Below are 22757 nucleotides of genomic sequence, written 5' to 3'. Positions count from 1 at the left end.
TTATAACAGTAGAGCATGCAATTCTATACACTAACAACTTGAATGATAAAATTTTTCATGGTCTTTTAATGGTTACACGAAATCTAAATATCACATAATAGTTTCAGGTGGCCAAAACCTTTGTCGTTCATCTTACATGAATTTTAAGGGATACATGAGTTGGAAGTGAAGTCAGAGCAGAAAAACTGAAATTTAAAACTACTGTCCATTCTATAAGAGTATTTTAGTGCATAAATTGTAATTGTTTGTGATTTTAATTAAAAAAAAAAAAAAAAAGGTCAAGTCAAAGTCAAATTTAACATGTATGAGGAGCTCCTTTTGGATAGCAGCTGAGGTCACTTGGACTGTTCAGTTTCAAGAAAAAGGGGACCTCATTGCAGTGTATGTCTTCATCACAAGGGGAAGAGATGGGACAGGGAACTGATTTCTTCACTCCTGTGACCAAAGGACTCAGGGAAATGTCAAAAAGCTGAATTGTGAGGTTTTGGTTAGATATCAGGAAAAGGTTTTTCACCCAGAGGGTGGTCGAGCACTGGAACAAGCTCCCCAGAGAAGTGTCACAACACGAAGCCTGCCTGAGCTCAAGGAACCTCTGGATGATGCTCCCAGGCACATGGTCTGATCCTGGGGTTGCCCTACACAGGGACACGAGGCTGGACTTGATGACCATGGTGGATTGCTTCCAACTTGGTGTATTCTATGTTGATTGATTCCATGATTCTGTAGTCTATGTAGGTGTATTTTCTCTCTTGGTAAATGCAAACTTGAATATACTGTTATTTAACCTGTAACATAACCCTTGGAATGAACAGCATCAGTATATGCTCATAGGAAATCTGTAGGCTAACCAATGCCTATTTACTGCTCCTTAACAAGAGATTTACAGGAAAATGGCTTTACCCTCAACTGATGAATGATGTTGTGGCTTTGACATTCTGGAAATTTAAATCTAGTTAATGCTTTTTGTATAATTAGTTTTCATTGTTTTATTATTATATGTTTTCTGTTCATCATAACTCCTGAAAAGTTAGATTTGCCACTTCAGAACAGCAATTAACTTCCATTAGAGATTTATTCTCATATGTGTTTCGTATCAGACCAATTGGCCTGCATATTTTAATATATTTAAATTCCATAAATAATTTAATAATGTAACAGATATTATCATTTGTATATCCATAAAATCTGTGTGTATATATGCAGTGGGCTTGTTAGAGAATTAGACTGAAGAACCTTCTGCCTGTATGAAGGATATGGTAACAGAAAGCTCTTTCGTGTTAAAACTGAAAAACTTCTAATGCTGATCTTATAAAACCACAATACTTGATTTTTTTTCTCATTCTGACTAGCAGAGTACATTTTCATGCCCTGTATTCTGTCCTGTTTTCTTGGAAACATCTTCTAATCTAGGACTGCTTACAAGCTGTTGCAAAGTATTCAATTTTATTGTTTAAATTAGTGCAGTCATTCCCAAGTGGAAGTATCATTATGCTGAACAAAAAAATTCTACTTCGAATTTTTTTTCGCTATTGAACTCAAAACAGTTAATTATATGTCATATAAATATTATTTTCATTTTTTATAGCTGGATGTCTGAGATTTAGCAAGACAAGAGGGCATGGTCTCAAGTTGTGCCAGGGGAGGTTTAGGTTGGACATTAGAAAGAATTTCTTTATGGAGAGGGTGATCAAACACTGGAATGGGCTGCCCAGGGAAGTAGTGGATTCTCCATCCCTGGAGATATTTAAAAAGAGACTGGATGTGGCACTCAGTGCCATGGTCTGGTAACTGCAGCGGTAGTGGATCAAGGGTTGGACTTGATCTCAGAGGTCCCTTCCAACCCAGAAGATTCTATGATTCTATGATTTAGTGGTGAAGTTTTGTTTATTATTTGCTGTTGATTGGCTATCATCACAGACAACTATTACCTGATTTAATACATTATCTTTTTCTTAGGTAGGTTAGAGATTCTCCATTAAAATTCTAGTGGGAAATAAGGGACTTGGAAACTTCTTTGGTTTATTTTAAACTTATTTAAAAGGAATATTTCAAAGTTTCATATAAGTATCTAGGACAGAAAGTTGTAAGCACAGATAATTCCGAATATGATACAATCTTCTGTAGCTATTCTTACTCTCAATTGATTCCATGGTCACCAATTTCTTGCAGATTGTCTAACCCGATTGGGGACCATGTTTACAAGACAGATACAATGTGTCTGTGGCATAATGAGATTTTTTTTTAACATCAGTGGTAGTGCCACTACAATGCTACCTTGGTTCTTCATCAGTGATTAAAAAATAGTAACTAGTTTCGAAAAAGACATTTCTGAAACTTATCTGAATTTTATTATGGTTTTCCATAATATTTTCTTTCGTCTTGGCTTTGGACACTCAAGGCTAAGATAGCTCCCTGCCTTCCCTATCAGCAATGAAAACACCTGGCAGATTATTTGTAATTCTAATCAGTTTTTAAACTCTTGGCCTTCATTACACAGCCCAAAGAGTGCTTGTGGCCCACAACATGTATAATTGTAACCCACCATAAATTAGTCGCACGGCCTCTATAATTTAGTGTTGCAGAAGCTATTGTTTATCCAAAAGAACATTGTTCTTGTGAAAAGATGAGTTACTTCTAATGTGTATACTAATTACTGAAAATTATTGTATGACAATTGGATGTCCTCAGCCAGTCATAACAAAGAAATACTGTCAAGTTGTCAGCTCATAAACCTACTCCTTGGAGCTGGGGCACTGGTGATAAGCTTATGTTTTGAAAACAAGTTGAGTTTCTCTAAAGCTTTATTTTACTTTTCTGTTTCAGTTCCCTTTTCTAATCTAGTGCATTGTGTATGAAAATGAGTTTTAATAATAAGAACTTCTGCTAATTTTAAAATACTAGTGTAATTGTATTGAGTAAATATTTGAACATTACACTTACTGCACTTATCTGTGAGCGCTGGAAAGATTGTAAGCACTTATAAGCACTATCTGTAAGAACTGGAAAGATAGTCAGCTGTCCCAAATGGCAGATTTTCTTCTGTTGTGAAGATTTCTCAGTTTTTGTGAACCTCCCTCGCAGCAGAAGATATTTTCAGCTGTGGTAGGGATAATTACTAAAAACCTCTGCTCTACATATATGTATGCATGACCACTCTGAGTATCACAGATGTGACAAAGTATTTCAGAGTATAAATCTGATGTATTTTTTCATGGTTGATATAATTCAGGTAGGGATTTATATATTAAATGTTTTACACATTTGCATATGCTATTAGGACAAAATATTAATTTAAAAATAAAAATGAAAGTAGTTCCAGATTGCTGTACTGTTTGGCTTTCAAGGTTTTGCAGCAGAAAGTAGCTCTGTTTACACATAGGTGCAATAAGCCTGTTTTAAATGTTTTACTGTTGATTAGAGAATGGAACAGTAAAGCTGCTCCTTTGACTTAAGCAAAGTTTGTCCAGAAGGTTTAAGAGACAGTGAGAACATTCTCTTACCTTTTGAAAGCTGAGGTATAATTTTATTGCTCAGTTTTGAATTGTGGCATTTATTTATCATAGGATTGGTGTGTGCATGGGGGGAAGGGGAGTGGGATGGGAGACGATGGCTTAAAAGAAGGAGTGGGTCAATTTGAAGGGAAGGATACTGCGTTAAATGCATAAGCTCATGAATAAAATTCAGAGCACCTATAGTATCATTGGGTGTTCACCTGCCAGGTAATGTGAGGCCTGTAACTTTCGACTGTCATGAATGCATTTCTGGTGATGGGACAGCAGACCAGCTGTGTGACTCCTGGGAAATGAATTAGCAGAGGGGAGGCTGCTGGGTCACTTCAAGATGTCTACATCCCCACAGTTAAAGAGTATATGCAGCAAGATTTAGGAAGGTGCCATGTTGCTGAAGTGGTCCTAAAACATCTTTGCAGTCAATGAGGAGGACATGACTCAAAATCAGACTAATTCAGGTTTGAAAAGAACTTGAGAGATCTGTAGTCCAACCTCCTGCTCAAATCTAGTCAATATTGAGTTCAAATTGCTTCTCCCTGGACCTTATTTTTTCCCACATCTTTACACATATCAATTTGTAACTCTTAAAAAAACAGCCTTCTATTTTCCTATGCCAAAAGGCAATGTGCATTGGATATAGTTGAACATGAAACCCCAAGGATGCTCACTGAATCCATTAATTTTTGTTACCTACATTTTCTTATAGCTGGACTGATCTGGAGGTGCTGAAAGCTTTAATTAATTTAGAATAGAATACATATGGATGACTTGAGTGTAATGTAGCACACTTACATAGTATGCTATCCAGAACTCCAAGTAAATAATATATATATAATGGGCTCCTGATTTTTCTTTTTGTGATAATGTTTGGGGTTTTTTTGTTATGGTTTGGTGCAGTTAAAAAATATTACTAGCTTCATATGTTTTCCTAGTTTAAAATCCTATTTTTTCTGACTTTTAATAAATGCTGATGTTAACTTTCAGAGGTTTTGTTTATATTGTCCAGTATTTAAAATAATTAGTATTTTTCATTAACTTGATAGAGGATAAATATGTAAAGTAAGATAAACTTGGGAAAGCAAAATAAAATCACAAAAGACATTTAGTGGAAAAACCATGAAAGGGAATTGTCTTTAATTAGCTCACAGTTGGAGATTTGTTCATACTGCTTATTTTAGTTAAGTCTTTCGTTGTGAGAAAAGAACTATTTAACTTTCAGGATCCTTGGAGGAGAGGGCCTTGAAACCTTACCACATACATCTCTCAGACATACCTTTCAAAATATCCTTTCTTTTTTTTTTTTTTTTTTTTTTTTGTAGCCACACTGTACTAAAGAATAGTTACATAAATTTCTATTTCAATCTGTAAATACTATATCTTAAAAAAAATGTATAATTTTCAAAATAATGAAATGGGAGAGAACTTTAATGTCCATATCTCCCTGCTGTTAGAGCAAGAAGTTTTATAGCGTGTTAACCTGTACTATTGGCTTAGCAATGATTTGGAGTATTTGTTTCTAGCTCAGCAACTTCTAAGATATCTATCATTAACATCAGCTGTTAATGCAGCCTTTCATATTTAACAAATAAAATATCACTATTATCTTTATAGTATCTATATACTAGGTAGATAGATATATTATATATATATGTATAGTATCTATATACTATTTATAATATCAATATAATTTGCCCATTATCTAAATAGGCAAAGCTACTTTGCTCTAAAGCAGAAAGATTCTACTCTGTCTTGTATGAGATGAAGCCCAGAACCTCATCCAGAATGCCAAACATTGATTTCCTGGTAATTGTCTTGCCACATCCTTGTGTTCAATAGTGAGAAACTCAGAAGCCACAACCATCAGTTCTTTCCTTACTTAGCCAGGAGAGGAGTGTTACTGATTAGTTTTCAATCTACTCTTCAATTTATTTTTACATCAATGTGGGTTTTTTCATCAGAAATTGTTCTTTTGCTCTGATAGTAAACTTACAAGGATGTGGAACGGCAGAATTAACAGGTTTACATGAGTTGAAGTTCTGAAGAAAAATAACATTCTTAGTAAGCTTGGTTAGTCAATTAGGAACTGGTAAGTGTGGTACATTCTGGTGGGATAAATATTTATATGCCAACGTATCCAAAAGTTAGTTACTCACAGCAGTAAGTCTCTTTAGTTGCTTTAAAAATTTCCATTAGATTGCTGACTGTTATGACGTTGAAAAACTTGTTCCATTTTTCTGCTTCCTTTTGCTAAATTAACCCCTGTCCACATTTTAGAATAGAGTACATATGCACCAGCAAATAAATATTTACTTCACTGCTGAGAATAGAAATTCTGTTTTGCTCAATGTGCCTTCCCTAAAACTATCCAAGATGAAAATGGGTTACCAGTATAGAAATTATTCTAATTCTTCTTCACTGACAGATGTTCCTTAGTGACGACTATTAGATTGAAAGTCTGGAAATCCTGATTTTTAATCCTGACATGATGCTTAATGAAACGGATTTTAAAGTAATTTTAACTTTTAATCTTGCTATTTTACCAGATTCTACCTTTCTTAATATTTGGGGGGATTCGATATTCTTTTGAAAACATAAACAAATTCAAGACTGCTCATTCACAGAAGACCATCATGGATCATTTGTGGGTTTTCAGTTATGATTTAATGGACCCCTCAGGAGTAAGAAATATTTATAGTAAAGATAAATATTTATTCCATACCTCTGGTTATAGATAAGAAGCTTAAACTACCTTAACAAGAGTTTTATTGGTCTTTAAATTTTTTCTTTGTTGTAACAAGTTTTGATCCTGGTGTTGATACAAATGAATGTGGAAACACATCATATATATGAAGGCAAGGTTTAATACTAATATTCTATGTTGACAGCAGTGATAAAAACTGGGAGGCTATGCCTCATTGTTTAGTGACAAAATTAATGACTATTATTATCCATCTTTCTCTTCACCTTTCTTTGCATTTACATCTTGAGTACAGTGAACTGAAAATTAAACTTAAAAATTAGGCATTACACAGGAGCATGAAGGAATACTTTCTAACAAGTTCTGGATTGTAATTTTAACAGACATTTAGTTTGAGTTCTTTTTTAAAATATCTAAAAGAAATGAGTGTGGGGAGAAAAAGAGCAGCTATAGCTCTTGTTATATGATAGAGGAGATTTTAAGAATTTAAGTTATTAATACTGGTGGTTTTATCGATAACAAGAAGGTCCTAGTGTCAACATTCACAGGTATTAACCAGGGTTGATAAATGCTTTCACTTTTAGTGACTTGAAATGCTTTCATTGTGTTCTTTTTACTCTGTATGCTGCTAAAGAATAGATCCATTCAAGAATCTCATTTTGAGCTTTAAATGGCTCATGGCTACAGGTCCTGGTACCACTTTGTTTAAGAAAAATCCATATTTACCTAAGGGTCCATTTGAATCTTTGATGTGTGAAGAGTTGTGCTACTTTTGTTCTTACAAATGCCATGAAGTCTTCTAACATGTACTAAATCCTTCAGCATAATGTCTGTTAGATTGTGGTGAAAGGGAATTTTAGCATATTTTGTGCTAGAAGGTCCTGTCACATCTTACACCATCCTTTAACTGATTTGCCTTTCTCTTTCATTTGTTTTACTTACTAATGGTAAGAAGGCTGGCTTTTAAAATTATAACATTAGTGACAGCTGAAGCAAAAAAATGTTGTAAAATTTTAAAAAAAGAAAATAAATGTCATTTTATGTTCGTATAGTTAGATTGCAGGTGTTTGATTGGCAGGCACAGAGGGCAGGAGGGCAGAGGGCATGGTCTGGTAACCACGGTGGTAGTGGATCAAGGGTTGGACTTGATGATCTCAGAGGTCCTTCCCAACCCAGCTGACTCTGTGGTTCTGAGGTACCTCATATACAAATTCTGAGTAATAGGATGTGTATCCAAAATTAGGTGGGGGTTGGACACATGTGGGAGTATTTTCAGCCCCAAATATTGGACAGAGAGTCTATAACTTCTTACTGACAGGGTCAAAAGTGTTTCCTAGCAAATAACTAAAATGCTGTTCTTATCCATCTTTTGAAGAAGTCAGTTCATTTCGTGGATTATGGAATAATTTTAAAGGGACTAAAGTTCTGTGTTATGAAGTTAACCATTAAAATAGCTCTCATAAGTGCTAAGTGGTCTTTTGACCACTCTGAAATGTCAATAAATTGTAGCTGTGCACACATATGGTAAATTCCTAGAGAATTCCAAAGTATGAGGCAACCTTTCATGGCAGCTACTTGAATAAATAGGATAAACAGATACTTCTTGTTCAAGTGCTTCAAGCAGCAACTATATCTGTAGTTTTGCAGTCCATGACCACTATCTCAACCTAGCATGAGTGCTCTCCCCAGTTTTTCTCCTAGTTTCCTCAGAATAGATATGAACCCTCTCTTCCACAAGATAAAGCAGGAACATTTTGCATTAATGCTCAAAACCAAAAGTCAGGACAAATTTCTTATTTTTCTGTTACTGGTTTTCTCTGACCTGTTGTGAGTAATTTGGGTGTACATGGTCTTATTAAAAATACCAAAGTTTTAAGGAGATGTCATAGAAATTGGGTACTTCCAATAGTATATATTTTTTTCTGTCATTTTAGGTATCTTGATAAGGTGTAGTGAGCTAATGGAGACAGGAAAATTACTTTTGTGTTAGTATGGTATTTTTATACTAATTGTTTCTAAACCTGTATGTTTTTTTAAGTATTTAAATAAAATGAAAGAGGTTTTGATTTACAAATATGGATTAAGAAACGTGGTGATTATTGAAAGTCTGTTGAAAGAACTCTTTCTTCTGCACTTGTATTAGACACTAAATTAGACACTAAAGTCAAAATTAGGCTCTGTAAACAAAAAAAAAAAAAAAAAAAAAAAAGGAAAAGAAAAAGAAACCAAATCCTTTAAACATAAATTTGTGTTTTTACTACTGCAAAAGAACTATCTGTACTGAAAAGAAGTAAGAGAAAGAAATAAAATTAAGCAGGTATACAATACTCTCTCCAAATGTACAAAAGGAAAGATGGAACATTGGGTACCCAATCTACCTTTTAAGGGTCATTTGTATTCACTGACTGCATAACCAAAAAGATATGTAAATAAAGAACCTTAATCAAAAAAATACGTTGATTTGCTTGAATCTAACTCTGTCAGGACAAGTGCTTGTTTGACCTTATCCATAAGACTCAAAAAAGAACTATATTCTGGTTGAATGTCTTGAGGTGGATGTTAAGAACAGGCTGGAAGTTTCAGATAGATACTGGTAATGTACACTTATTTTTTTCCCTTTTGTAATTTTGTTTCCATTTCTGTTAATAATTACTCCACTCAGTGCTTTGCTGCAATAAGGTCATTTTATACTTTATTTTTGTCCAGTCATAATTATGGTTATATGGTGGTGTAACTAACCCAAGATACTTGATTTCTGCTAGGAACTTGAGCTATTTGCAGGGTTTATCAATGTACTCCTATAATCCTTACCATGCAACATGCATTTTTTAATTCTTGCAGATATGTTGCTGATTCCAGCACCCACTTTCAGGGTTGGATGCCAGAAGAGTTTTTATTTGCAGATGAAAACAATGTTCCTTGGGCAAATAGCAGGCTGTGGAAATGGCTTTTGTCTGTCTGAATAGGGCTATTAATATATTTCAAACTGTGATAAAGAAAGAAACGGGATTATGATACACATGTCTGGGAATCTTATGTAATCGAGAAGATGAGAATACTCTTCTTGTATATAACAGATACTGTTTAAATTATTTTGGGGCAGTTTTAGACAAAGTGGTTTGGTTCTAAGGTTTATCCTTATTCCATACCTTCTGTTCTATTTGCTTCATTATTATTAACTTATTTAGTTTGACAATTCAAGGAAAATTTAAATTGCATAAATGGACAATTTTTAAAGAACATTTTTATTAAGAATATCTGTGATCTTGTCAGGATGGGAAATTGCTCCCATTACCTCATAAGGATCTCATAATCAGACAACTCACTGGTCTTTACTGAAGTAATGCAATCATATATATTTGTTTCTCACCATTACATCCTCTACAGGACATCACCAAAACACTTAGTTAATACGACTCTTTTTGCTCCAGATTTGCTTAATGATTCTTAGCTTTTAGTCTTGTCTTGTCTCAAATCAGCTGATCCAGAAGTGCCAGGTTAAATGTTACCATCAGCTTTTCCATTCAAACCTCAAACCTCAACTTTGACAGAGCTGATTTTATTGTACAAGCTTTGTTTGCAAAGCATAGCATTAGTAGGACATTCAGCAATTGTTTCTGGTCAGTCATAACTCTTTCAAGAAGAAAATTTAGGCCTCCAAATGGAAGAAGTTCTTACAGATGTTGATTAAAGCCTTGCTGCAGTGAACCTTTAATCTTGGACTGTTTGCTGTCACTTGAATTTCTGAACTCTGTTTTGTGAAAGTGCTTTAGGCAGCAAGACCCACAGATGAGTTAATATTAAAAAGATTTTAAGTATATCTGTATGTGAAAATACAGGATTTAAAATGTTAGTGAGCTAAAGCTCTAGAACTTTCACTTTTAACTTTAATTCAGTGCTCACAAAATTTGCAACTATCACTTTTTTGAGTTGTGAGGAAGTTTTTCTGCATTTTCTGTGTAAGCCTTTCCTTTTTTATATTTTTTCCTTTTTTCCTTTTCAATTGCTGTGGCAACAGCCAATTTTATTATTCATACTTTTATTTAAATCCTTTCAGAATGGATTCACATAATGATAGGTAGTTTTATTGAAATGATTTCTTGTGATAGATTTCATATCCAACAAGCAACATTGTCTACAAAACAGACTTAACTTTTTCATACTTACCTCTCCTCTCCTCTCCTCTCCTCTCCTCTCCTCTCCTCTCCTCTCCTCTCTCCTCTCCTCTCCTCTCCTCTCCTCTCCTCTCCTCTCCTCTCCTCTCCTCTCCTCTCCTCTCCTCTCCTCTCCTCTCCTCTCCTCTCCTCTCCTCTCCTCTCCTCTCCTCCTCCCTCTCCTCTCCTCTCCTCTCCTCTCCTCTCCTCTCCTCTCCTCTCCTCCTCGTCTTATTGATGACTACAACATCACAAGGCACTAAATATCTCTTTGGTTAGTTCAGTTCATCTGCCTGATTGTGTTCCCTCCCTATGTATTGCTCACCCCAAATCTATTTACTAGGGGAGCAAAGTGAAGAAGTGAAAAGGCTTTGATTCTGTGCAAGCACTGTCCAGCAGTCACTAAAACATGAGTGTGATATTAACACTTTTTTGGTTGCAGATCTGAAACACAGCACTGTACAAGCTGCAGGGATGATGCTTAAGTATGGCAGCCAAACTGGTATGAAGTTACTGTGCAGTAAAAAGCCCTTCTAAATATCTATCATGAAAACAATAAATGTGAAAGTTTTGTGATACGAAATATGTGTTCTATGCAGATAAAATAAATACCAAATCACCTTTTTATTAAGAAGTAAGAACCTAGGTGAGGCAGAAAATCCTAACGCAACTGACACTAATCGAGTAGTCACCTTCAGTAGGAAGGATGCCAAGTGTTTTCTAGTGGGTTCTACATGCTTACAGTGCTTCTAGCACAATCCTCTGTGCCTGCACTGCAAAACCTCAGAACTCCTAGCAATACTTGGCAAATACATTTAAGTGGTGACTACTGAATTGGAAGCAGCGCCATAAGGATGAGATTGACAAAATGAAGCCGTGAAAGCTCTATAGGGAAGCAAATTCTAAGGCCTCAGCACATATAGGGAAGTTCAGATGTGAAGAGTTTCCATGGAGAAGCTGGCTTGTGAACATGTTACACAATTGGGAAAGGCAGAACAGAAGTCAGGAGTGATCTTTGGAATGTTGTATTTTAAATGGAAAAGACGAAGAAAGAAATGGAAGAACACACATGTCCAAAATAAAAAGTTGGATGATTTTACATGCCAGAAGGGGGTCAGGGAAATAGAGTCTTTTATTGAAAATTGAATCTAATATAGACATTCAGGAGCGTTCTTTTGTTTCTGTGTTCATATACTGGAAGAAGCTAACAAACCCCTCCAAAAAACATCAGCCCATATCTGAAACTAAAATCTCCGATTTTCGATATACTTTGACTAACATTTCTAAATATTTAAATTTTGCCTAATATGGAACACAATTTCTCATTTTGTTTCTTTTTTCTTGCTTCCTCACTCTATTAATAATACCAGTATTTTTATGGGAAAGGCTGATATGTGAAAATCTGAACACAGTATTTAGTTAAAGAGGACTACTTGACAAGTAATGCCCAAGGCAGGGGGGGTGGAACGAGCTGATCTTAAAGGTCCCTTCCAACCCTCAAAATTCTATGATTCTGTAAGTAGGTTGTTTTTATGCCCTCTATACATGATCATTTTTAAGCAATTTCCTTTTGAAGAACTAAGCACTGAAAATGTGCATTCTTGATGAACTTAGGCAGAAATTATGAACACTGACAACTTTCATTGCTTTTTTGGTGGCTATGAGCCCTCACTTTTATTAAATATGAGAGGTCTCCTCTCTCTGCTCCCATGATCTTCTAAATGTCATCATCTGAGATATCCAGATGGAAATATCTACTGTGCAAGTACAATTGCAAATTATTATTAATTTTTTAAAGATCTTAAATACAGGAATTAACCAATGAATTGTAATTATAGTTCTTAGAAGTTATCACTAGGGTTGTGGGGGTTTTTAATTTAAGGGAACAGATATTCATAAAACTTTATCCCCTACCCTATAAAGCAGCTGATAATGTTTGGAGATCACTGAGATCTGGAAGTGTAATGCTTCACCTTGCTTCCTTTAATATTTAGAAAAAAAGACCAAATCCTTAATTCTTTCTTTCTGCAGAATGATTTTTAATAAAAGGTTGTGCACTTGAAGTAGATTTTCTTTATGCAAGTCTGTATTAACTTTTTAAAAATCTAATTTTTTAAATATTCTATACCTTAAAAGTAAACTCAGCCTACCTTCTGTTTCAGTCCTGGAAGAATATTCTTTTGAAAGAAAACCAGAAAATAGTGGTCACTTTCACAAATAATAAGCTTTTGTAATTTACACATGAACTAAATATAATGTCAAAGCTGTTGTTACATTAGGAATTAAAAGATATTGTATAAATTTGAAATAACTAGAATTAAGAACATATGAGTGAGGTTATCTAACTTAAATACTAATGCTAGTTTTTGATTGCTTTTTTGAATTCACAATTAAAATCTGAAAACATTAATGTTAATAATACTCTAGGATTTTGACAATTTTGTGTATGCCTAGAATTTATGAAACTGAAGAAAATTTAAATTTTCATTATTTTTTAGTGAATATGTTATTATATAGAAATTTTTGTAATGGGACCTTAAGCAAATTGTAGTCTTAACAGATGGGATCTTGTTGGGGTTCCACATATTTAGTTATTTAGGACTTTAGTAAACAGTGATTTTATCCAGCCTGTGATTGGAACAGATGTGATCTTATCAGGGTTCCACTTTTTTTCAGGAGCATAAAATTGCCATGATTTGCTGTACAGTGCTATAGTTTACTTTTTGTGCTTTTAGAACCAGAGTCCTTTTTAGCCAGAATTTGCCCTTGGGTCCTAAAAACATCATAATAGGGAGTTAATGTTTTATTCTCTATTAATCCCATTAAATCCTTTTAATATTAGAGCATGTGTTGCTTTATAGCATTAACTAGTGTCTTGCACTCAACAGTATTTTCACAGTTTATGACACTGCTTAGGGCATTAACAAACAGCTGTTTGAATTAAATGAGCAGTTAAGGACCCTGTTCATTAACTCAAAAGTTTCATGTATTTTTAATTCCTTAAATCTAATGGTATTATCACCCTCCAAGAAATCTATCTTTGATTATAATTTGCTGTGACCAGTATCAGTTTGGGTGAGATGAAAGAGATTATTTTTTGACTATAAACTCTATCACTGTTGATCATCTCCAGTGAATCTGAACTGTCTTCTAACAGTTTTAATCTTTTGGGATATAAAACTTTTAAAGTTGTTTACAGCAGTTGTGTTAAGATTTCTTCCAATTTTGTTTACTGATGACTTCATTTAGCTAATGTAAAGAGGCAGTTGGAACAGAATTATTTGCATTTGAAATGGTGCTATCAGAGGTTTCTGACTCATTTAAAAAAAAATGAAAGAAAAGGAAAAGAAAATTGTATTTGGACAGCAACAGAGTGTCTAATGGAGTCCTATGTATCAAGTGTACATAGGCATTTCATATGTTGCACAAGATTTAGAACTGTATCTCTTCATTATGCTTAGAGTACTTTTCGTTTTAACATGGATTCCATGAGGTCTTTATTATGAGACAAGAAAGATACATTCTGAATTGGGGCAAATTTGTCATTATATCTTCAGTTTGAAAAACATCCCTTTTATTATGAATGTCTGTGTGTGGGCATGTGCATATACATATGGAAGATTAATATTGCTTTAGTACATGTTTATGGAATATTTTATAATTACACACTTCAGCTCAAATTCTGTACATTGAACAGGATTTCTCATACCCACTATTTAAACATGTGTCTAGGTGTCTGTGGGAGTTATACAGGTTTTTTAACCCTTTTATGCTCTCTTAATTCTTTAAAACATTCCTGATTTGTTTAGCTTAAATCATATAAGGATTGCACTATCCTTACTGTCATATTTTCTGTGCAAGTTCTTGTTTGGTCCTCAGAAAGTACCTTTCCTCAGGAGAATTCTCAGGACATTTGGATGTAGATTCAAAGTGGTCTTTCTAATAGTTAAATCACTCGATGTGATTTAACATTGCAGACTGTAATGTTATTCACAGAGAGTAAAGGACTGTCCAAGGGATCTTGTTATAACAAGGGGTTAAGCACAGAATAAACTGGTTATACCACTATACCACAAAGCAGTCCAGTCCCTCTTAATCCTTGAACATTGATTTTAGACTCTTTTTACTGTATAAATCATGTCCAACCACATAATAAAATATAAACAAGACTTGACGTTTAAAAGAATTTCATACCCTGATGACTTTGGAATATGAAAATGTTGCAATTAATCTTAACATGCATGTACAAGAGCAGGGAGAGTATCTAGATTTGCCTTCAGACAATTGGCATCAATAACACCTCTCTTCTCTGCCCACTTGACTTAGAAGGTTCCAGTACTGTTTTCTTCCAAAGACAATTTACTTCGTGCCATGTTGCCAGACAGAGCTCTGTGTGCCTTTTCTCCCTTTCCTTTTTTCATTAGAATGGGTACCAGATGAAGAAGCACTGGTAATTCTAGTTAACCATTCCTATGAAGGCTGTCATTAGCTCAATTCAAATTATAGTTGCTGTTGGAAAGGCCAGCCATGGCTTACACATGGTTTCAGCTTGTCTACCTCTTTAAAAGTCAAACAAATTATTTGGAATAAGAATTTTAATATGTTGTACTTCCAAGAGGAAATCTGCTGACCCAATACATTAAAAGGCTTGATTGAGATTTATACACAGTGTACACTTTCACTCTTTCATCCAAATAAGTATAATGAATTCTTCAAATTAAATATACTGAGTGTTAAGTGATGACTATCTCAAAAGTGTTTAAATTTTGAAGATGGCACAGAATGGAGGTGGGGTTAAATCCTTCACTCAGTATCACAATCATTGTATTAAGTGTGAACTTTATGAGAAGACAAGGTGAATGTTATAAATTGAATTTATTTATAATAAATGTGTGTTTCTTAGAAATATAGCTCATTAAGTTGCACCATTTTGTTTTTAGAAAGAGTAAGGAAAAATCATGTAGACGAAGACTAAAAAGAAAAGTGCTGAGACCCACTCGACATATTCACTAAGACACTTGAAGGAAGAGAGGAAAAAAATGATCTCATCACCAGTATCAGTGTGATATACTAGATCCAGTCACCATGAATAGAATGAGTGTTATAGACTGGAAATAGGAAATTCACACAGAGGAAAAGATAAATCTTCCATGGAGTCCAGAAAGTTGATCATCTTAAACAATAGAATTGAGGCAAGTGCAGTTTTAAAAGTACATTGATCATGGGAGAAGATGGAGAGACTGAATCACTCTTCTTCTAAAGTAGCTGAGATATCCACAATCTTGATTGATATGTGCAATCTAGAATTGCTGGCAAGAGGCAAGTTTCATCTTTTTTTTCCTTAAGAGCAGCACTTTTCTCTACATCTAGAATTTTTCTGTAGAATTTTCCCAGCCAGTATCATTATTGATACTTTCTTAGACCCACCCATGAGCAGGTCTTGCTTTGTTCTATTTACTGTAGTTGTTTTTGAGATAATCATCACTTTTAGCTATAAGAATGGTTACCCTGGAAATAATTTCCAGGAAATATTTATAATTAATTTTCTTCAATATGAAATAAAGCTAGGAACCATATTTTATACTGAAGATTAATTGCAGAAACAAACAAACAAACAAACAAACAAACAAAAATATTCTCCTGACACTCTGATTTAGTTTATTGCAATGTAAGGAGAAACTTTAACAGATTTTGGACTTCTGCTGGATTCATACAGTCCAGAAATAATTTATTGATTTACACTTAATTCTTTATTTACACTTTACACTTTACATCTAGTACTGAGGGAAACAGAGACTCCGTGTTTTTGGAATTATGTAATAAAAGCTTTCTTCTGTCAAAATAATACCATCCACCATAACAAAAATCATAGAAGTATCATATCTTTCATTTCAGTGGCTGAAGATGAATCCATTCAACCATTTTCCATATTCTGCATGTTGGATACTCAAATGTTTCTGACATACCCATGTGTGGTTCTTTAGTATTCCAGTGTCCGTGATGGAAGAGTTAACTACTAACAGCAATACATATCTTTATACGGGCTTCTCCCATTCTGGATATTGATATGAAGATCTGAGTGTCATGATTACTGAGAACAGAAAAGTCTACCTGTGCTCTCTAAAAAGATGTACTCTCCTGGAATAGCAAGATCCTGATAGTTGTTACCTCAGGAAAAAGACGAGATTACTAGGTGGTAGACAGCTCTTGGTATCATACAAACAATACTATTTGAAAGGTTGGACCAGATGATCCTTGAAGTCCCTTGCAACCTGACATTCTATGATTCTATGCTAACAACCTTTGTTTTTTGTGGTCACTGTTTATCTCAAGGTTTAAGTATCCTGTCCCATCCAGAAAAAAAGACATTCTGGAAGAATATCATATGTGCTTTTTTTTTCAAAGGCAAGGTTAAAAGTATCCCCTGAGTACTCTAAGACAAGAATCTTTCAAGTACTGATAGGGACCTTTTCAGCTCTTGGGACTCAGCTGGATTTCCATAATATCCTCAGTAAAAATTAAAAACCAACCAAACAAAGAAACTGTATCATTGCCTTTTCATAGAGGCATATTTCCTTTTCTCAGTGATGTTACTGAAAGCTATTTAAACTTTTTGTATTTGAACCATTCTTCCAGCATCAACCTTGAGGCCAGGGTAGTTCTTCAGACTGCAAGAGTAATTATAACTGTTGCTCATGGGAAATCCTTGTTTCTTCATTACCTGTGCACAGCAGTATTCTACTGATTTGGCATCTTCTGCTGACGCCTATCTTGAGACAGCAACTTTGCACTCATTATTTGCTTTGTCACATCCCCTGGGGATTATACTGAGTGTTGTTGCCCTCAAAACTGGCACATGACGGGGATATAATATCTACTTACAAGTTATTATTAGTTGGTATATATTGGCTCTGCAGATGCACATATCCCATCTCTTTTCCCATCTCTTAAGAGACCTCTAGATTCTGCTCATTTTTGGAAGGAAACAAGGCTGTCCAAATTACTTTACCAGTTCATGCCTATATGCTCTGTTAACTCTGTTGCAAATAATAAGGGGAAACGTGTCTTAAGGTCTTTCTTTGAGGAACAAGAGGCAAAACCTCAGAGCTGTGGGTCTGCGGAGTAGCAGTTAGGAGTCACAAGTATTGCTTTACCTAAGAAGGCTAAATATCAAAAGAATTTTTTTCCTGTCAGATTTCAAGCAGACCAAACTGGCACCCAGGTTTTCTACTTCCAGAACAGCTTACTTGTATCAAAGCACCTTTGTATGTAGCACACACTAAAACCAATGAAGATGTACCTCCCAATGATGTTTGTAGTTATGCTAGAACAGTACAATCTATCCCAGAAAGAAAAAATTTGAACAAGATGAATATCATCATTCATTTGTAAAGTAACAAGCTCTATCTCAGTGTGGTGGAATCTGAGAAACTATCTTGTGTTTGAACAAAAAAAATCGTGGTTTTTGCAATAAGTTGATTCAAAATGTATTCATTTTTTATAGCTCTTATATTACATTAGTTAGTTGGTAGAATGGAAAGAAGAGGGAGAACTGAAAAGCTACAAGGGTGAATAAGTAGGGCTCTGTGTGTCTGAGAAAAAGGAAATGATCTTTGAGAACGTTTTGAGTGGTGGCTACAACATGCTAGACCTAGTCTGACTCTATTGTTCTGGTGTTATTGGTGAAAGCAGAGGCTTCCTAAGTAGCAGTATATTTCAATGAAAAGTTTTACCAGAATATTAAGTGAGGGACCCCTGCTTTGCCCCAAAATAGGAGGAAATGCAGCCTGTGGAAAAATTCTTCCTGGCTTGGCTAGAGGACACGCAGTGCTGGGCAGTCGGGTCCAGCAGCTGCCATTACGCTGTCATTAGCCAGGCATTTGTTATCAATGAAATGCTGCAGAACTACTGTTCCAAGGCTGTTGCTGTAAAACCATAGTGCATTGTAGTTTGTTGGAGGTTAGTAGCACTTGTTAATTTGATCAAGGCTGAAGTTTACGGAGGATAAAGTAAACAATGCAAACTGCAGACACCATCAGTTTCCTATGGGCAGTGAAGTGTAGTTTGTTCCATTTACACTTCACAACAACATCTGATGGGCTTTGTCAGTGCTGCACAGAGTAATTAAACCTGAAATCAATAGCAGGCATTTGTCATGTTTACAGCCGCTCTTTCTGCTGGGTTAAACTCATCAGTTTAGTGCCGTTCTGTTTTACTGCAGAGACACGCTCCATTATTTCTTCAGGTACAGTTGAGATATTCAGTTACATGCCCAATAGTTTGAATACGACAGTAAGATTAAAAGGGGTAGGCAAATGGACAGTTTTTGTAATTTATTCACTGATTTCCTTAAACGGTGTTGGATTTCCATTTTCTTCCACCTGCCCTTTATGGAACCCTTTATGCCCTGGGATAATACGTTCCCATCATCCAACAGTAGCAATGAAGGCAGCACTAAAATTGTATGTAAGTTGACATAGAATGTAACTTTACTCCAGTTACAGGATACTGCACTGAAGTAGTGAAAAAAGACTTGTGTGATAGTTTCATGAGCCCAGTTCCAAGTCTTGGTTTACATACATACTCTCCTTGTTTGTAGTTACTTTGGAATAAAATGGACTTCATTGGTTTTGTTCAATTTATTTCAAATATCCACATCTATTCTCCTTCAGTTGTCTTGGATATTCTTAATCTTTTTTTCCTTCAGTTTTCTGAACTATGGGGATCAGATCATCCTGAATTTTATGGCAAGCAAGTTGTTAGGTCAGTGGTAATCTAGTTAGCCTTTGAACATGAAACCCAAGAGACAAACTTTGATGAAAATGAAAATGTACACGTGTTAAAATGTAGAGATATTATATAATTTTAATGTGAGTTCTAATAGTCCACTTTAGAAACATCCCCTGTCTAATATTATCTGCTAACCTTCTTATTGCTTTATAGACAGCTTTGAAATAGCGGTATATTTATGCATGTCTAAGGTCTTTGTTGGGATGTTGATAGTTAGAGTGAAGTTTGACAGATTGGATATACCATTAATCTTACACTGGAGCAGCGATGCTGTATTGTTGATGGCTCAGATGCTTGCAGACTGCATTAAGGATTCCTAGAGTTGTTTTTTTTTTCAGTCTTGCTCTTGCATATGTGCAGTCTCGAATTCTAATACTTACATTTAAGACTGATTAAATATTTACTAGCTGAATTGTTGAGAGCACCAGGGAAGTTTCCTTCTAAAGATTTTTTTCAAGCAATATTTAGATTAGTGGCAGACAATTGTTTCAGTTAGAATGATCTTAACTATGTAGCACTTTCATCTCAAATGATTACAAAATGCTTTACAAACTGTCACAATTCATACACAGTTTGCTTTATCCACTACAGAAGTGCAGCCACCCTGGGTGAAGCATAGAAACTATTCAACACTGCACAGCAGCTTGGGACTGGAAATTAAGGATCTCTCTGTATTTGTAATTGCAGTGGGAAATTAGGTAGGCTAAATGTAATTACCTGAGCTGGAATTTGGCCAGGAGACTGAAGTTAACACACCTATTCTTATGAAGAGTTCCCTGGGATTGCTAATGGCCAATTTGGGTAGGACCTTCCATTTATAACTCATCCAAAAGAAAACTCCTACAGGAATACAATGCCCCCAACTCCTTACTTGTGCATAGCTATTGCACTTATGTGAAAAAATGAACGAAGTTGATGTGTGATCATATAACAGTCTGATGTGTGCTTGGGATTAGCAGTTAAAAGCTCACAAAATATATTATTCTGTCAGCATTTATATTTTTTATTCCATTAGCATTTATATTTTTATTATTTTTCTTAATTTACTGGATGAATAGGGTTAGTTAAGTGCCTTAAGTGAGGAGATACGTAATGCAAGAATAATGGCACATTTGTATATCTGTAAGGCCTTCTGTGAAAAAGACATGATATTTCTTGCACTTTTGGCTGAGGGCTAGAAAAGATTAGGTTTACTTAATTGTGCTCATTGTATTTCTTTTTATTATCAGTGTAGAATGCGAAGCTTTATATTAAAGCTGCTTTGTGTAGTGTGTTTCAATTTATATAATAGGCACCTATAGAGGCTAACTAATCTAAATTAGTAACTGGCATAATTATATGTGGCCAATTGTGATGAAGTATGAACTAAAAAACATGAAAGACAATATTCTGCTTATGAATTAGCTACTTCAGTTATCTGTACCAAAAATATTTAGCTCTGAATCATGCAGAGCATGGATTCATAGTTTACTAATATGTGAGGCTGCTCTTAAGACAAAGAAATGATGCAATGCAAAATATGTCATGTTGGACCTGCTCACAGGTGAGAGGAGATACCACAATCACTTGTGTCTCCTCTAAGAAGTGGTGTGAAGTAAATTCTTAAGTCTCTCTTCTTTGCTGTGACCAGTGTCAATACATAGACCAAATCAGTCTGAGTTTGTGATTAAGGCACTGGAGAGGCACTTGAGATATGCAAGTTATGTTCTCAGCTGTACATAATGGGTAAAAATTAATTGTAATGTGGTTTGATTCCTTTTTGGAAAAGGAATGGAAAAATAAATAATGCTTTCTTGTTGCAAAGAAAGGGTAGGTCTTAAAATCAAAATCCTTAGTTTACTGGTAATGCAGAAAATGTTGTTATAATAACTGGAAAATCATGTAAATAAATCCAACTTATCTTTTTCACTGTCCATAAGTCTGCTGCCATTCTGATCCTTTGCTATCTCCCATAAATGTGAGGAAGTCTTATGATCTCATGAAATATATACTAAGATAAGAAAGAAACTTCAGCTTCATAGTTTTTTCTTTGACCCTCATCATATATCAAGAGCAGTTGTAGGTTTTAAAAGGGTTGTAAAATCATTCTGAAATTTATCAGAATTATTTACGAATATCTTTGAATGATTTGTTGTTAATGAGAAGACAGTTAAGCATTGTGCAAACAGATCAGGAAGGGTGCTAGGTGCCATAAAATCTTGCAGATACACTGGTATTAGAAAGCTTCATGGTACCTTCTCTGAATTCAAAAGCTGAGTATGGTGCATTCTTGGCATGCTCTACACACGAAGGTAGAGCTGTAGGACTTGTGCAAAATCTAAGATTTCTATACTGTTAAAAAAACTGCTGTGCTTCTGCCTTGCAGAGGATTGTTTTTTATATACCCAATGACCTTTCAAAAGCAGAAGGAGCTTTGGGAAGCAAGGGTGTTATTTGACTGTAGTGGTGTTTATGACTATGTGGCTTTCAGTCTTTTCTACTCACTCCTCTTCCCTTCCCTCAATGGTAGCTGTTTTTCTCAAGTGTTATTGGAAAAGAACTGAGGACAAGAGGCATATGGCAATTTTTATGTGATACCAAGCTAAACAATGCTATACATTAAGTGTTTCTTGTAAATTCTAGCCATGTAATGATCCCCCAAGTGTATAGATTTTCAAAGACAATATATTCTGTGAATTGCAAATAATTGGTGTCCTTTCTCTGAAGGTCACATAAAATGAACTGAAACAATCCCACTGAATTGCAGAGCAAAAGCAATGGGTGTATTTTCACTGGTTAAATCAAAATATGAAATAACAGCAAGAATGAGTTTGAAAACAGAAAAGCTGAGTACATCATCTTCAATAGGCAGGGCAGAACTAGAATAAATTAGTGGATTGGAATTGCATGTGAGGAATGAGACATTAGACAGCTCCTGTACTGAAAACAATGAATGTATAGATTATAATTTTATTATTATGTTTTTGACATATCATTGTTTTAATATTATATGAATATGTAATAGAACACATTTTTCTTAGGTATCTGCACAATAGAGTAGAATTTATGTTCTCTAATATAAGCACATAGTAACCTATGTATCTAAAAAGTATTGTCTGCAGACAACAATCATAAATAAATTAGTTTATCCCTTAGATTATTTAGCACTTTTCTTTGGCATTTTCTATTTATAGCATCTTTACTGTATTATCATGTACAGTATTTTGAATATGTATGATGATGTTCTTTCCAAATAAGAAGTAACCATCCTACACTTTTTCTTGGTTTCTGACTTTTACTTTAGTCACAGAGTCAAGTATTTCTATTTAATTGTCCATTTGTCATACCTGGAAATTGGAGTGTTTTCCACTTTAACATCTAGGGTATTCTTTGCTTTTGCACTAGGAAAACTTAATTTTTAAGATGGTGCACAAAATGGTTCATATTAATTGCTGATGTGGACATGCCCTAATCTGCATGATGACATAATCTGAATATGAAGTCTGTCAAGGCCTCTTGTGAAACCACCCAGAGACTTTTGCTATCGCTGGAATGTGCCCATTGAAGCTAAAGCTGCATCACTGGCTTTGCTAAAAAATGCCTCCATTCTTAATGTCTCCTGCAGCT

The 22757-nt window shown here is 34.9% G+C and overlaps 1 protein-coding gene across 1 annotated transcript in view; it reads left to right on the top strand.

The window, feature by feature from the left end:
* The window catches only part of CCDC178 (coiled-coil domain containing 178), a 156016-nt gene that overhangs the window by 63464 nt on the left and 69795 nt on the right, over positions 1 to 22757 (top strand). The gene's annotated exons all lie outside the window — the stretch shown is intronic.

Source organism: Calypte anna, chromosome 2 (assembly GCF_003957555.1).
Source record: "Calypte anna isolate BGI_N300 chromosome 2, bCalAnn1_v1.p, whole genome shotgun sequence".
Classification (NCBI taxonomy): Eukaryota; Metazoa; Chordata; class Aves; order Apodiformes; family Trochilidae; genus Calypte; species Calypte anna.
The sequence above is the reverse complement of the archived record's forward strand: the minus strand, read 5'-3'. Positions and strand labels throughout refer to the sequence as shown.